Source organism: Chanos chanos, chromosome 15, assembly GCF_902362185.1.
Source record: "Chanos chanos chromosome 15, fChaCha1.1, whole genome shotgun sequence".
Lineage (NCBI taxonomy): Eukaryota > Metazoa > Chordata > Actinopteri > Gonorynchiformes > Chanidae > Chanos > Chanos chanos.
Genome location: NC_044509.1, coordinates 5,126,499 through 5,143,803, shown reverse-complemented (window position 1 = coordinate 5,143,803; position 17,305 = coordinate 5,126,499). Strand labels below are relative to the sequence as shown.

At 39.9% G+C, this 17,305-nt stretch overlaps 4 non-coding genes across 4 annotated transcripts; 2 read left to right on the top strand and 2 right to left on the bottom strand.

Annotated features, from left to right (window-relative positions):
- Positions 1-5,083: 5,083 nt before the first annotated feature.
- On the bottom strand, positions 5,084-5,155 carry trnaw-cca (transfer RNA tryptophan (anticodon CCA)). The gene has a single exon. It is a non-coding gene; the product is annotated as a tRNA-Trp (tRNA).
- Positions 5,156-7,208: 2,053 nt separating this feature from the next.
- On the bottom strand, positions 7,209-7,280 carry trnaw-cca (transfer RNA tryptophan (anticodon CCA)). Its single transcript has one exon. It is a non-coding gene; the product is annotated as a tRNA-Trp (tRNA).
- A 7,071-nt stretch (positions 7,281-14,351) lies between these two features.
- On the top strand, positions 14,352-14,424 carry trnak-uuu (transfer RNA lysine (anticodon UUU)). Its single transcript has one exon. It is a non-coding gene; the product is annotated as a tRNA-Lys (tRNA).
- Positions 14,425-14,858: 434 nt separating this feature from the next.
- On the top strand, positions 14,859-14,930 carry trnaw-cca (transfer RNA tryptophan (anticodon CCA)). Its single transcript has one exon. It is a non-coding gene; the product is annotated as a tRNA-Trp (tRNA).
- The last annotated feature ends 2,375 nt before the right edge of the window (positions 14,931-17,305 follow it).

Genomic DNA, 17,305 nt, shown 5'->3' with positions numbered 1-17,305 from the left:
ATGGTACAGACAAGAAAACATATATTTTTAAAAGGCATGTGGCAGAAATTAAATTATATTTACTTGTTTGTGTTATTGGTGGGGGTGGCACAGCAGCACAGTGGGTTGTGCCATTGCTTCACAGCAAGAAGGTCTAAGGTTTAATTCCCAGGTTCTTCCTGTGTCTGTGTGGGTTACCTCACACAGCCCAAAGATATGCAGGCTCAGTGAATTGGAGACACTAAATTACTCCTAGGTGTGAGTGTGTTTTTCTGTGTGTCTGCCCTGTGATGGACTGGCAACCTGTCCAGGGTGTTTCCCTGCCTTTTGACCCATGGACACTGGGAAAGGCTCCAGCACTCCCCTGTTTAGGATAAGCGGCTTGGGAAATGTTATTTGTGTGAATTTGCTTTGTTTCTGCAACAGGTGAAGAGACATGCAGAGGAGAGGGTCAATACAACCTTCGAAGACTTTACTGCCCTAGTATACAGCGACCAGATTGTTGCTGGAACAAACTACCTCATCTTGGTGTGTTTTTAAATATGAGATCTTGCATAGGTCATTCATTTAAAATAATAATAATGGCAACCATCATCATGTGCATAGTTATAGAACTCTAAATTTACATAATTTTTAAATTTCCTTTGGAAAACAAAAATCTGCTTGTAACTATATTTAGTCTCTCTTTTCACTTTTCACCCCCCCCCCCCTCGGTCTCTCTCACAGGTACGTACGGAAAATAAGTTTGTTCAACTGCTTGTTTTTCAGTCTCTCCATGGAGAAACAACGCTGCAGGGAATCCTGATGGATCAGCCCTCTCCCATTAAAGGGTTTCCACCAAATCTCATAAGCAAATCCTAGCTCTAGATCCACAACGTGATTTTTACTGTCCCACCCTAACAGGATGCAGTTTGTGTTTTCCATCCTTTGAAAAGAGCCGTCTTTTGAAATGAAATAAAATCACTACAAGTGAAATAAGGAAGTTACATACATCTGCAGTTAATTTCTGGAGTTATTAGGAGTTCTGTGTTTGTGTGGTCACCAGGTGCTCTGAAATAACATGACCTAACAATGATGTCTCATTTCTTTCTTTCTTTCTTTCTCTCTCTCTCTCTCATACACACACACACACACATACACACACAACCTCTAAGACAGCACAAAATATTTTTACATCTTTTCGTGACGTTCCAATTAAGCTTTAATAAGGTTATTTCACAAAATACAAAATACTGAAATAACATTACTAGTAATAATCTCATATACTTATAAAAGTATAGATTTTGACAACATTGCACAAAAGTTGAAAAATGCCCCTATGTGACACACATTTGCGTAACATGAATATCCTTGAATTAATAAGTAAAATAATTGTTTGACATGACATAGAAAATACTTTTCATAAAAACCAGGCTTACTTGTGTCCACAGATGAGCGGAGGCCCAGAGAACCCAAAAATACAAGCTTTTATTATCGTAAAAATACAGCGTTAATGTTAAATAATCTGCTCATTTCTGACATTTTTGACCACCTAGATGGAAGAAGAAACTTCCTCCAACCCCATTAAATATGAGTTGAACAAGTCCACAGTGTTGCTTTACTTTCTCTCGGTAAACACTGTGAAACCTCTTCCTGAGAGGGCGTTTTTTTCACGCCAGGCCTGTCCCTTCGGTGTGATGAGGACGTGAGACAAACCTCTTAAGATAAACAAGGCCTTTCAAACATCAGCTTTACGTGTTTGCACTTCCAATATGTGAGTACATTAAAACAGTAGCGCTCCTTTTTTTCGAAAAAAAAAAAAAATTAGGTGGCTTGAACTTTTACACCGGTCGTTTTTACAGTTGCACCTTGTATTGAGGATGTGTGATATTTTGTAAGTTTTGACCACCTTTTACCACTTGTTGGCTGTAGTTTCTGTTTCTTTTTCCAGGCTCAGGAGGAGACCGCCGGGGGGGGCGGCGCACACCTGTAGTCCTCTGATATAATATCTCAGTGAATATAATATTTAACTGATGTTAAAAGTCACTGCAAGTGATAATTTGTTGGAGCTCCAGCAGATCAGTCTGATTCTATGCGCCCTTCTTCTATTCGTGGCAGATCTCTTCTGTTTTCTCCTGGTTGTGTTCTCCTGCCACTGCTCCCTGGGTGGTTTTCTGTTCATTTTCCTACTCCTCCACAGGTTGGTCCCTGGTCCTCCCCTGCTGTTTCAGATTTAACTCCTTGAGGTTCGGACTGGTGTAGTTTTACCCTCTTTACGCCCCAATTTAGCGGCAGCCTATTCCTCATCCTAAGAAAATAACTACCTTCTCATTAACGAAAACAAAACAGTACGGACCCTTTTACATGTAGACCCAATCCAATGGAAAAAAAAGTGTCCCCCTGCATTTACCATCGCAGTAGAAGTGAACGACTCGATGGGCATAGTACTTTTTCGGGGTGCTAGCCTAGCGCTTGTGCTTTTCTGATTTCATGTGACAATCCTGTGCTGTGCGACAAAGTCTCATACAAATCGCTGGATGGTTTCAGCCAGCCACCATGTTCGTCGTCCCGCAACCACTAAATATGCATTTACCCATGGCTGAGCCTGCATTGCTTGCTTGCAGCGTCGTGTTTTTTTTTTCTTTTCTTTTTTCCCTTGTTTAGTTCCCTTTACTTATTTAACGTACAAACAAATAGGTATTACAGTTGGTCATTGTTGTGGGATATAAAATGCCGGTAAAATAAAACACAAAAACTAAACAAAAAATAGGCACGCTCATTATTCTGCACCAGATCAAATTTAATGCCTCCCCTCCAACAATTCCAGACATTTTAAATTTAGTTTTTGATATTCAAGATCTAAACACGACGTGAAAATAACATTAAAACTTTTGAGAGTTTATATTTTACACAAAGAATTACAAATGGCGGTTGCAATCAACGCACACTCCACATGACAAGCGTCTTGTTTGGATACAATTTGGAACCAATTTTAATGAACGCTGACAGACTACCATGATTAGACTACCATGTCCTGCAGGCACCTTGTACGAGTGAAAAATTTCAATTTCATGATTCTTTTGCATTGTCTAATTAATTTAGGTTTAACACGTGTAAGTAGACTTTCTTCCGCAGGAATTTGGAGGGGGGCGGCGCTCTACGCAAGCGGCCTACGCTGTTGTGAGCATTTATACTTGTGCGTTGGTGTCTCTGTAATTAAGTGTAATCAAAAGTTTTCTGTGGGGTTCCTATGCCACTGTGTTTGTAACGTGGTGGTCTCTTCTCTAATTGATAACTAACGGGCACAGCAAAGTTAACACCTCGTCTCTAGGTTCGGGAAGGAGGATAGTAAGCGGGCAGAAAAGCACAACAAGAATATGGTTTGGTAGAAAACAGGTAAGTATGTATTAAAGGAAAAGAAATGTATTCACTTCTAAGCATGAATTGCATAACAGGTTACAAAACTGACAATGAGGCCTCAGGGAACAAAAGCAAACAACAACAACAAAAAAAAAATACAAAAGAATAACTCTTTTCAGTCCCACAGTTGCTACCCGGGTAGGCTTCTTTGGTGTAGGCACAAGTCCAAGTGTATGTGGATATGTATATGTGATCGTGTGTGGAAAAAAAGATAGAGTAGCAGTGCACTGTCTGAGTCTCTTAGCTGACGGAAGGCGCCTGACGACAGGAACTCCTCACACTATCTCGACATGCGCTCACCGCTGGGTCTGGCTCGCCATCTAATATACCGTCGAGTTGTGGTAAAAGTCTCCTAAAAAAACAGTCGGAGTTTCGCTCAGCAAATGCAGACGTGGGAAAGGTTACTCTACACGTTGCTCTAACACAGAGTTATCGTGAATTATGAAATTTAAAAAAACTGACTGAATCAATTGACTGACTCCTGTATGACATACTAACAGGCTTTCTTCTGGAATGTTCGCAAAGTGTCTGCGCGAGATTGAACCGATTGAGGTAGAGGGAGGACGATGCTACCAAGCGGAGTTGTCTGGTCATTTGGCCCAGGTCAAGATGTTATCAGGACATACAGAACTAAATTATGAGAGATAAGCTTGCAGTATCCAAGATGTATTTTAGTCATATGCATTACAGGCTAAAAATTATCTATTTATCTTGGACCTCAATGGAATTATCACCCTCCCCAGAATGGGCATAGTTGGCAAAATATGACGCCGTAGGGAAAAGTATTAATATTTCCTCTTTAATTATTTGTAGTTCTACTGTTATCATATTAATTTAACGGTATGCAGTTAATGACTACTCAGAAAGAGCATATTGAGTCAGTAATTAGCATCATTACTTATAGATTTGTGTGTGAAAACACTGATATATTTCAAAATTTGAGCGAGCAATAGTTGGATGAATTTCTACTTCGTAAAAGAAATCAAAAACAAGGAAACAAATTAAAAAACATGTCTTTATCTGTGAACTTTATCAAAATAAGCCACCAGATAGAACCATATACCTTAAAAACATCAACAGGGTCATACTTTACACCACTTGGTTTAGGCCAGTTTGTAATAGGGTTGGCTTGAAATGTCTGAGCTGATCTCTGACTGGTACGACAATCCCATGGTTAAAAATATCAGAACTAATGTCCTTTTCATCCCAACCTTCACTAAATCAGACTTCATCGATCCTGAAAGAGTTGGATTTCCATGAACTAAAATCAACATTAATGCTACTATCTGAACTGAGAACATCTGGTTCAAATCACGTTCTTACCCGTAATTAAATATGAGAGTGCCATCCTGATTCCCAGAAAGTCTTGATGTGAACTAAGTTTTCAGCACAAGTTGCATATTTCACTTGCATTTGTTGTAATATAAAGCTTTATTTCCAGTTCTGCACATTTTGCCTGATGATCTCATGTTTTCCTCTAAAGATGGAATACAAGCTCTCAAGAATATTATCCAGTTTAAAAGCACGTGTCATTCCTGTGATAACGCAAAGGCAGACAGCCAGCAACTGTAACATCTGTTGAAATTCACACGGTTCACAAGGTACAGAGACAGGAAAGTGCAACACTTTAATGTGACTTGCATTTGAGTATTAGGAGCAAGAGTCAATGAATACCACTCAGTTTCTGTGTAGATTAGGTAAGAAATGACCCCGACGTGATTTGAACACGCAACCTTCTGATCTGGAGTCAGACGCGCTACCGTTGCGCCACGAGGTCTGAACAAAAATAAAGTGAGACAAATCCATGACCGTGAACATCAAACAGCCTCCGCTTGAGAGTGGAACAGCTGCTCAACGACACGGCTCTAAACAAGACTGCTCTACATTCTGAGGGGCGTGTAGGTTGGGAATCTTTTCCTTCAAAGTCTGGATAGATCGGCATTTTCCTCTCAGCTCGGAAATCTCCACCCTTCAGAACATCCAGGTCTCACAGCATTCTGCCCAGCAGCGCCATGCCACTGGGGTAGACATCAGTGTTCCCTGAGCCAGAGGAAAGCAACACGGTGATGTTGTTTGTGTTAACAATGTGAAAAGCATGCGTCTGTCTACTGGGCCAAAAAAAACAAGCAAAAAAAAATTTTTTATGCATATTTGGTGTTTGGATCCATTCTAGTCTAGATGAAATGGGAACTGGTGATAACATAGCAGCTTCAGAAATATTGCCCAAATATCAGAATGATTTAGGGTGGAACAGAGATCGATCGTGAATCACTATGTTCCATCACTTTATAGTCTGAGGCCTTTTCTACCCACAAGTTTCACATAACCCTCAAATGGCTCACTGGGGTTTCTCAAAGTGGTGTTGTGATATGTTTCTCCAAATTTCAGATAAGGAAATAAAAAGGCACATGAATGTGATAGGTCGCTTGAATCAATGGGAAGTAATTCTGGAGAAGGGCTTTTTTTTTTTTTTTTTTTAGACATTGGGTTTTTAGAGACTTACAAAGGTTGTCATAGACTGCAACAATGTCTGCTACCACTACTGGTTCACACTGTCAGTTGACATAAGACCAGTGTAAGGGAGGCTAGTTGTTGTAGGATGCATAAACTCCTCTGGAAGACCTGTTGGGGCGCATATTGGAAGCCTGATTAAGGCACATGAGGTTACACACATGTAGGGTCAGCACTAACACATTTATTTACTTAGAACAACTATATGCAACAGACTCATGCCTGAACAGGGACTTGAACCCTGGACCCTCAGATTAAAAGACTGATGCTTTATTGACTGAGTTATCCAGGTGTGCGAGGCAAGCACACTTCTGCAGCCCTAACTAACTAACAAGCCCCATTGAATCCATAGTTTAGGATTTCAGCTTGTTTCCCAAAACAGGAACAGAAAAGTCAGAAAGGAGAACAGAATCCTCATCCCTTGATTTGGTTTTTCAGTTTTTTTTGGGTGTGCTGTTCAGTCCCTCTCATAGATATTTCTTCTCTTAATTCTCTCCACAGTGTTTAAAAAATTTGCACCGCCGAGTGCAAGCAATGCTCACAATAAGTGGGGAAAGGTTGAGGAAACTAATTTCTCCATTGGCTGAAAAGTTTGTTCTGTTGCTCTCGGCAACCTATTATGGGTTCGTATGAAAACACTGACATATTTCTATAAGAGAGTAAATCATCATAGTTGAATGAGGTTCAACTGCATGTCAAAACAAAACTATAACAAACAAACAAAAATATCTCATCTGGAAATTTCAGTCAACTTGTCAAAAATCAGCCACTTGATGGCACCATAATCCCAGTCACTAATTAGCATCATGATGTAAAGAAGAAAATGTAAAATAATAAAAATAATTGCATGGTCACAAAGAATTCTGATTGTTAATAACTGTTTTATTGTCCTTTTGTTTATAGCTACAGGAGTGAAAACACCTCACATTTACAGATTTTAAGGTTGAATGTGTTTCTGTCGCAAAAAACAACAAGAACAAAAACAAACTAATATGTTTTTTATCATGAAAATCACTAGATCAGTCCTCGTCAGTCCTGAAAGAGTAGAGTGAGCCAAAGTCAATTCATTTCATCTATGTGAGTGGAGAACGTGGGCTGAGGTCATGCCCGCAGTATAAATATGAGAGGGCTGCTGTTAGTCACAGGAAGTCCTTATATGGATTAAGTCTCGGTACAAGCCCCACACATCACCTGCATTTGTCCTAATACAAAGCTTTATCTCCTGATCTGTGGTTTTTGACAGACGACATCACGTTTCAATCTAACAAATGTCGAGTAAAGTAAGGTTGCAGAACTCTGTAGTAAGAACAGATAAGAAATGACCACGACGTGATTTGAACACGCAACCTTCTGATCTGGAGTCAGACGCGCTACCGTTGCGCCACGAGGTCCTGGGGCGCTATGTTGGGTTCAGCTTCTCGTGTTGGCCCCACAGGGTCAGAGGTCACGCGTGCCTGGGGACTAGTTTTTTTTTTGTTACTTCTTGAGTTAGTTGACTGGACTGGATGTCACTGTGCTGACCCATTGTTAAACGTGCTACCCTGCTAATGAAAAAGCCGTCCGTCAAAACAGGACATCATCATCATCCAGTTGTTAAATAAACATAATTACATTCTCTCTGTGAAATTAGGATGGAACCATCAGGGACAATAACTGCGGGTGTTTCCAAGCTGTATGTCTGGCACAAGTTAGGGGACAGCCATGGTTTAATGACATCATGGAGAGAAAAACACAACACTTGCCTTTGTTGAAGTTCAGAGAAATGTGTGTGAGTTTGTGTGTGTGTGTGTGTGTGTTTGAGTGTTTATGTGTGTTTAGATTTGTTAATATGTTACTTGATATGATGATCACAGACAAAATCTACTTAAACATTATCACTATAGATATTCTAGATTTCTACATTAAAACAATAGCAGTTGGGAAATAGATTTACAGGCAAGTTGCTTATTTTTTAAGAGATTTGAAGTATGGAGACACAAGGCAGAGAATTTATGGGCAAATGTATTAACGTTATAAATATCAAGTGCCTAAAAAAATTGTTTGTTGGTGCTGATCCAGAATCAGATTTTGTCCCCCTTTCCTATACTAGTCCTACACTGCACTAGAGATTAACTCAGACACAGAGGGGAATCTTCCACAACAAGACCCATGTCACTGCTTTAAAGTGATTGGAAATACATAGCACCATCTAGTGGCCATTGTTGTTGTTTTGTTTTTTTACAGTTTGAGAAATGTTATGCAATGGTGAGATCAGTTGAAATTTATTAAACTAAATAGTTATCTTCTTGCCTAAATTAGGGAAAACATCAGAGATTACACACACAAAACGTGTCAGTCAATCATTAATTTGAAAACACAAATAATACATTCTTTAGAAACATGCAATTAAAAAATGTTTCCTTTGCAAAAACACATTCTTTTAAAATAGATTTTATCTGCAGACATTACAAATAATATTTACAATTTAACCATTTCTATGCAGAGCTCATGTTCATAAACTTCACTAGATGATAAATTCATGATGTGGACAGTTCTATAGTCCCACATTTAATACTTTGTATCATTAAGTCAACAACTGAGCAACCAACTATGACACTAAACAGTCATATAATACTAGAGATATGGCTAATATAAGTCAGAATTTACAAGGTAAACAAGAGATCCGTTTTCTCACTAAGCTCCCAGCGAAAAAGATACACACATGAACAAGAGAAGGAAAGAAAAGAAAAAAACAGGGAAAAAAAACATCAGCTGTTTGAAACACTCAGATACAGAGTCACTGTTTTGCGAAAGTATCGCAAGAGGTATTTCATTAAGGTGAAGCTGTGTAATTGGTTTGGTACATTCTCACATTATGTAAGATGTAAGGCACTTACTGAGGTCTTCATAGATTTACACAGTCTCCAGGTATGTTAAAATATTCATAATTAGTGAATAATTAGTGAAGCTGTGCGTAAATCAAAGTACATGTAGAACAGGCATGAAAAACGCAGGTGTGAGCTCATAAGAAAAAGAAGACAGAGCACAGGCTCTTGGTGGTTTTGATGAAATGGTTACATATCTCATTTAACTGGAAGAATTAATAAGAGTGAATTCACACTTGTCCACATTTGTTAGAATAAACTGTTCCCCAATACATGCTGGTATAAGTGCAGATTTATGTACTTGTATTTTCACTCTAGAACCAAATGCTTTAAATTAAGGAATCAGTCCAAGTGGTTCGTTCAACTAATTGCCTGTTTGAGTTCAGGATCAAACTATGACACGTCAAAACTGCCCATGACAAATTACTGGATATATCTCCATGATCTACAAGATACAGAATAAAAAGTCTGAATTGTTAGCCGCTAAAAATATATGGTTTATTCGGTAAATAAATATGCATTTCTAAACAAAAGTTACATATAATTTACTACACACACACACACACATATATATATATATCTGTGTGTGTGTGTACAGCTGTGATTACGAGTATGATGAAGACAATAATGACACTAGTAATTTCAGTTTAGGAATATATCAGTTAAAAAATTTGAAAACCTGTGAAGACATTTTTTCAGTAGTTAAAGCTCTTTTACACAAGCTAGGAATAAATCTGGGCAAAATCTCCATCAGCATGAGTAGTTTTATGAAGAGTTTACAATGACCATATATCTACATTTCCGTGCAGCTTAACGAGTATGTGTGGGGAGCTGGAAGGCTTCCCCCTGTGCTATCAGTTGACCCAGATTCGCTCTGGTTTTCTCAAAACAACTCAGTATTTCCTCAAAGTAACTTGAATACATGGCGTCCACAAATTCCTCGTCGATACAGATGCGTGAGAATGGAGGATGAGCAGACTCCGGTATGTAAATCGACTTCCCTGACTCATTGTCAACGATAGCGTGCCCCTCCAGAAAACCATGATGGTCACGATCGATATAGTAGGAGAAGGTTCCGACCTTAAAACGCTTGTATTTTTTTGACAAATCTTTAAAGTTTTCCTCGTACGTTTTCAGTGCGTTCCTGGCTGGGATATCGTCAGTTCCACCCGTTAGTCTTGCCTGCTGGATCAGCACCTGGGCGTGGAACAAGGAGCCGTTGATCCAGGTTCTGAGAGCACCGGAGTCGATATGTCCATCCAGCATAGAGTTCTTAAGCTGTGTGAGAGCAAAACTCAGATTCCGCTCCACCCATTCGATGTCTTTTTTCAGCTCTATTTCGTTGTGTAAATGCCTTTGGTGTCTGTTCAAGTATTCTTCAATATAGTCTCGGACAGCGGAAGACTTTTGCTCTGCAAACACCTTGCGAAGACTGTCCTCATTGTTGTCCTGTGACAGTTTGAACTGTGCCATAGCCACGTCGATAACAATCGAGATAACCAAAGCTCCAAGACCAGCTGCAGGGAAACTGGTAAATTCCCCCAGTCGATCCACCAGGTTCTTGGCCCAGTCTGCAGCACAGTTGCCCAGTTCTAGCTCACGCCTCTGGTAATGTAGTTTCAGATTCTCTATTGAGTTTATACCAGAGTAGTCCAACAGGATTTTCACAACGCCGACATCTGGTATTATGTTTTCGTCCCGTAGTTTTTTAAACACATATCCTGCAGCTATTTCCAGTTCTTCAACCCTTTTACTTTCACTCTGTCCCATGTTTCAAATATAATGAATGACTCTGGGAGCAGAGAACAATCTTCTAACAATGCCGTCTAAGCCAGAGCTACTTTCCGCTTCAGACACACTGGATCATGTACACACCACGTGCCAGTAAACTTAAGACTTATTGTATGGCCTTGTCACGATGCTGCACCTAAATATAGAAAGAGAAGGAGGGATAGTTCTTGAAGGAAATGACAGAAAAAGTAGGTTGAAAAGTAACTTCGAATAGCTTGCTACATGTTAGAAACAACGTGTGTCGCGCTTGGGGTATTGCTCAGAATGTTCACATGTCCAGACACCCCTACTCCAAAATAGTAGGCTACTGCTCTCTCTATTCTCACAGCTGGTGATAGACATCAGCTGCCACATGAAGAACAACGTCAGTCTTCTGACAGAGCAAAAGTAACGGTAAGCATCTCCAGTTCTTTTTTAAAAACTCATTTTTACAAAACTCCATGATATTGCAACATTCCCGCACGGCATAAACTACGTGTAATCTTACATACTCGTATAGAAATGATATGCGACGGAATTGTTCCTTATTCTTTGTAAATTTTTGAGATTTGAGAAAAGTATTGGCCACTCATCTTACCTCCAGCTTTCGTTTTCAGTTTCACCTTCCGGGCGCGTGGCGTCTTTGTCGCAAACGAAACGTCACCCATTGTAAGGAAAAACGATATGTCTGTTGAGAACAATGATAAATTATTTTAAATCATCTAAGAGTGTAATCCATGTGGCTAAAATTCATGAGAGATGCCAAAGGTTTATCTGCCTCCTAAGTTAACAACTTAACCTAGTGTTAATGACGGGTTATAGCCAATTCTGAGTTTCGCTGATAAAATGGAGTATGTTTAAACATGTCACAGGATGAATAGTCTATTGTTTGGCGCCAGTGAGAACGTCTGAATTTGGGCGCTGTGGTGATCGCAATAACATGACGTGAGGGTCTTGAGCCGGCATTTATGGCATTACAGTTGGTCTAGTGTAGTTTGGCGCCTTCCTAGGGAAAATTACTATTCACATTTTTTGTGCCGAAATTTTTAATATCTGACAAATATTTTGTGTGTAATAATGCTAGTAATAGCTGTGTTGCCTGAAAAACATCGTTTACTATGTAATTTAGTCAGTGTAATTTTGATTGGCTGAAACAGACTAGATGGTTGATTTTTGTATTGGTTTCCGGAGGTAGATGCTTTATTTCTGATAGTTGACTCTGCCTCAGTATACATGACCCCAATCTAATTCAGGTAACAAAAGTGACACTACTTAAGACAATAACAGTACATTATTATTATTACTATTATTTTTTTTATTTATTTTTTTACCTGTAAAGGGAGTTCAAATTAAATGAGTGTTCCAAAAATGTTTACATGAGTGCATGTGCACCTTTTCAGCCATCAGTCATTTAAAACAAATTATGGAAAGTGAATCAGGGTTTTGATTCTGTTTTTGTCCTTGTGTCAAGTGCTGATGGTGAAGGCCTTACTTCCGACCATTCCTTTACCATGGTCTTCTTTTTTATCTTCCTGTTAAAATTAACACCATGGTCATCTTCTTCAAGGAAGTAAATCTACAAAGGAGTCTTAGCTTGATCTATTCTGGTTGTCAATGATGCAGCCTCAGGTTTGACTGCATGTCACATGCAGGTAGGGAAAGCTGATACATCTCATGGAGTCTGGAGAGCTCAGTTGGTTAACTGACAGTGTTTACTGAGAGAGAGAGTGAAGCAACATGGCGATGCTGGTCGTGTTAACAATGCATAAAGTAAGCTGCTGTATCCGTCCACTGGGTGGAAAAGCTTTATAGCTTCATGTGTGAAAACACTGATATTTTTTGAAAATCTGAGTGAGCAAATCATCATAGCTGAATGAATTTCCACTGTAAAACAAAGATAAAAACAAGCAAACAAACAAAAAACATTGTCTGTTTTTTGACATCGTCTGACTAAGCACATCAGGTCTTTTTTACAATAGATGAAAGGATGCTGTGAGGATAATGTTGACTGCCTGTTTTTGCATTCTCGTTTGGGTGCCTCTTGTTTAACTGTTGCTTTTACACTGTATGATATCCTGATGAATTAGAGAAAGCCAGACAATTTGTTAGCCAGAGGAAAACAGGAGGTTGTCCATCAGTTGAGACCTCTGCAATATCTATTGAAGAGCGGCCATTTGCTTTGAAGCGCTTCCTCATCGGGTCACATGGCAGCCGGGCGTTTTCGTCGCTGTGACTTCATCACAGGTTCAGATTCAGAGCAAACTTCATACAACAGACGCACGTCTGAACAGGAACTTGGACCCACAGATTAAAAGACTTATGCTCTGCCAACTGAGCTATCTATGATTTGCAAATTTCTTATCCCACCTACATCTCAGAACATGAAGCTGCACTCTGAAGCTGTGTTGTTGATTGCCTGTTTAAGTCAGACTTGGGCCTGTTTGGAGAGTCACTTCCATGGATTCATCATTTGGTTTAAGTCAGTTGTGATAGAGTTGGCTGACAATGTCTGAGCTGATTTCTGATTAGAACATCAATTGCAGAGTTGAAAATATCAGCACTAATAACCATTTTATCCTAAGTTTCACAAAATCAGGTCTCAGTGATCTTGACAGTCGAATGAGTTTCATGAACTAAAATAAACTTTAACATTTCTGTTTTTCAGATGAGAACATCTGGTTCAAATCATGCTCTTACCCGGAGTATGAATATGAGAGTGCTGTCCGGATTCCCAGAATATTTTGATAAGGACTACGTTTTCGACTCAAGTAGCATATTTCACTTGCATTTGGCTTAATATAAAGTTTTATTTCCAGATCTGTAAATTTTGCCTGATGATCTCACATTTTCCTCCAAAGATGGATTCAAAATAGCCTGGCTTCAGCTCATTAGGATTTCTCCGCTTTAAAACAGCAGTTCAGAAGGGAATGGCACTCATTTAATATTGCAACGATGGACTGCTAGCAATACTCACAGGTCACAAGGTGCAGAGACAGTAAACAGCATTTTCAAAGTGTTTAACGTGGCTTGCATTTGAGTATTAGGAGCACCAGTGGACAATCATGACTCGTTTGCTGCATAATGACCTGGACATAATTTGAACACACAACCTTATGAGCCAGAGACAGATGCACTACCATTGCGCTACATGGTAAACACAATGGTGTCCTGCCTTCTTTAATAACTTAGTAACTGGTGACATTTTAGTGTGTACTTTCCCTCTGGGTTATCGCTATATCACTCATTTTGCAAACATTATTTAGAAGCAGTTATTTATAAGTCAGGATGAACACACAGTAATGGTACACTTTGTATTATGGTTGTGGGCCCTGTTGGCTGTCCTAGCCAGGAGCTAGGCCAACCTAAGCCAAGTGCTTAATACATTGTATTTATTTATTGAGAGTTTTTCAGTCTTCAGGTTTCAGAGTAAAGCTTGCTTTATATAGATGTCGGGCGGCTATTGTAGGAAAGACTTTTTACGATGCAATAATTGGGCTCATATATGTTTCACTAATTCTGAGTTTAAACATTGCACAGTCTCTCCCCATGTACCCCTGTTTCCCTGTCTCTCTCTCTGACCCTCCCATCCTGTCACTTTGACCCTTTTTATGGGCCGAGCCTCCCTGTGTTCAGGACCAACACACACCAAAGCAAAAACCATTCACCTTAACACCTAATACACAGCTGGCTCAATGCTTTAGCGCCATAACATCTGTACCATTTGGTCACATGTTGATAACAATTAATTACTATGAAGTAATTGCCAGCCGTCATGTACTCCATTTGTTCTGTCCTGCTCGTTTCTGCATAGATAGCACTTCAAGCAGAGCCTGGATAGCTCAGTCGGTAGAGCATCAGACTTTTAATCTGAGGGTCCAGGGTTCAAGTCCCTGTTCAGGCGTAACTCTATTTGTTGCATGATTTCTGTTCTGAACCTGAACCTATGATGAACTCATGCTAAGGCTGCTCCTACTGACTGGATGAGGAAATGCTCCAATTAGGCTAGCTCTCCAGCAGATCATAGATAAATGTATCCTTAACAACTGGCCTCATCTCAACTGACAGTCAACCAGTAGAGGTAGCAGACATTGTTAAGTTTCACAACATCTATTGTGAAAGTTATTTTAGCCCTTTCAAGTTTCTGAAAATCCAGTGTAAAGCCCTTTGAACAGGTTGAAAACATGAAATATCAGCAAAAAGATTCCCAACCTGCATGCCACTCAGGATATGCAGCAGCCCTGTTTAGTGCTGTGTTGTTTAGCAGCTGTTCATTCTCAGGCAAAGGCTGTTTGACATTCACGGCGACGAATTTGTCTGAAAGCAGTATAAACTCAAGACCTCGTGGCGCAACGGTAGCACGTCTGACTCCAGATCAGAAGGTTGCGTGTTCAAATCACGTCGGGGTCATTTCTTACCTGTTCCATGCAGAAACTGAGTGGCGTTCTGCCGCTCCTAAGACTCAAATGCAGGACATATTAAAACCTTCAAAAATGCCATTTACTGTCTCCTATACTTGTGAATTTCAAAAGATATTGCTGCCTGTCCATCGTTGCAATATCAAATGAGTGCCATTCCCTTCTGAACCAATGTTTTAAAGCGGAGAAAATCCTACTTGTAGTTACGGATTTTATATAATACTTGCTACTTTTAATCCGTGAAATCGTGAAACCATCAAGCAAAACTTGCAGGTCTGAAAATAAAGCTTTGTACTACGATAAATGCAAGTGAACTATGCAGCTTAGGAAGCTTAAGTTGCTTACACATGACTAGCCTCAAAATCTCCCAACGCTCACTTTGCCGTCGTTTTCCAACCTCAGCGTAGCGTGGTGTTCAAACCAGGCGTCGTAACACTCCGCTCAAAGTTCAAATTGGTGGAATTTCGACCCCGTTTACCGCTGACCTTTCCAAATATAACCAATGATTTTACAGTGTTACGTACTGGAACATGGGTGCTGCAACACTGGCGCATTGAATTTAAAGATCCAATCAAAGTCAAAATAGAGGACAAACTGGAGAGGCCTATACAGTGTGTGTCAGGCTTTTCAGGGTTGTATGACACCACTATGAAGTGGTACCACGACCTTGCTAAAAAAACAAAAACAAAAAACAAACAAACAAAAAACGATGCGTGGCGCAAAGTTAGCATTCGGCTGTAATAATTTATAGTAATTAGCTACCTGCCCGACATACCCAGAAGCTTCTACCTACCTGGTTATTAGATATTAGTTATTGGATATATGTTTTTGTGTTTTGTTATTTATTTGCCGAGAAAGATTGTAGAACATGGTGGAAGAGCTTGAGGGACTGATACAGAAAGGAGAAGAGGTCAGAGAGGGACATTAAAAAAAAGCTGAGGTTTCGTCTTTGCCTTATTTTTCCTCTCTACTTTTTAAAATAGTCATTACGGTTCATTTCTGTGTGAATACATATACTTCCTGTGTGAGGGGCGCTGGCCAAATTAGAGGAGTGATGTACCGTTCGTGAACGATTTGTTCATTTTGAGCTAATCCTTTGTACGACTCGGGAGTAACGAGTCGTTTCAGTGAGTGATTCGTTCTTTTTTCCATCGGCCGCGCACGCGCACCACTCGTTTTGTTCATCTGAATTGTGACAGCTACAGGATTCGCTCACGAACAGGTCTTTAGGGTCACATGCTCTGTTGAAATATACACGCACTCACTATATAGTGCCCTATATAATGTGTCGGCCATTTTGTAGTGCTGTTCGAAATCTTAACTGAAATTTTTATGACACGATATAGTGCGCTATAGAATCGTCGTGAGGCACGGCAAAATGTAGTGAACAGAAGCTGTACCCTACATCGATCGACTTCGACCATCATACATTGCAGCGTGTCTCGTTAAAGCAGAAAGTCTTTACAGACCAATCAGATGCAGATATTCTGGCGTTTGCGCAACAGAGATATTAATTACGGATATCTGGCGCATAATTATGTTGTAGCGTAACGTCCAAATAGTGTCCGAAATGTATCAGCAGCAGTCAACCTTTACCCCTAGTGAGTGTTCCATGTAGCAAACACTATATAGTGAGTGAACAAGTGAGCATTTTGAACATCGGGTCAGTCTTCCGTTCACTTGTCACATGACCACTGCATATTCTCAGTAAAGAAACGATTGATTCGTTCACGAATCATGGGTCTCAGGGTTTGAGTCTTGTTTGCGTTTCACTTGACTGCTGCATATTCTCAGTGAACTACTGATTTGTTTACGAACTGGCCTATCGGGTTTGAGTCTTTCATTCACTTATCACATACTGTAACTGCTGCATTTTGAACAACTGATTTGTTCATGACTCATTGCTATGGGTCTCCGGGTCTGAGTTTCTCGTTCTTTATTCACATGATAGGCTGCATAGGGTCAGAGTGGGAACACAATGATTTGTTCACAACTCATAACTGGGTCTTCGGGTCCGAGTCGTTCCATTATTCACGTGACAGTCTGCATAGGCTCAGAATAGAAACATGCTGATTCGTTCAAGAATCATAGTTAGCTATGGGTCACCGTGGCAAATTTTGAGTAACTTTTTGTTTACGCGCCATGTTGTGAGGATTGATCTCGAAACCTTGCACAGTGAGATGGAGGCTGTGTTTTGATTTTCTGTCATGATTCTGAAAAACGTTGGCCTGTCAGTGCTGCTGCATCAAGAACTGCCAGTAGATCACACCGTCGTTCAGGGAGAAAACTGGACAATGGAATACGTTTTTTCACCTTTCACCTAGCTCTGTTCATGATAGCAGTGCCATACTAGGGTTGTTGACCCTC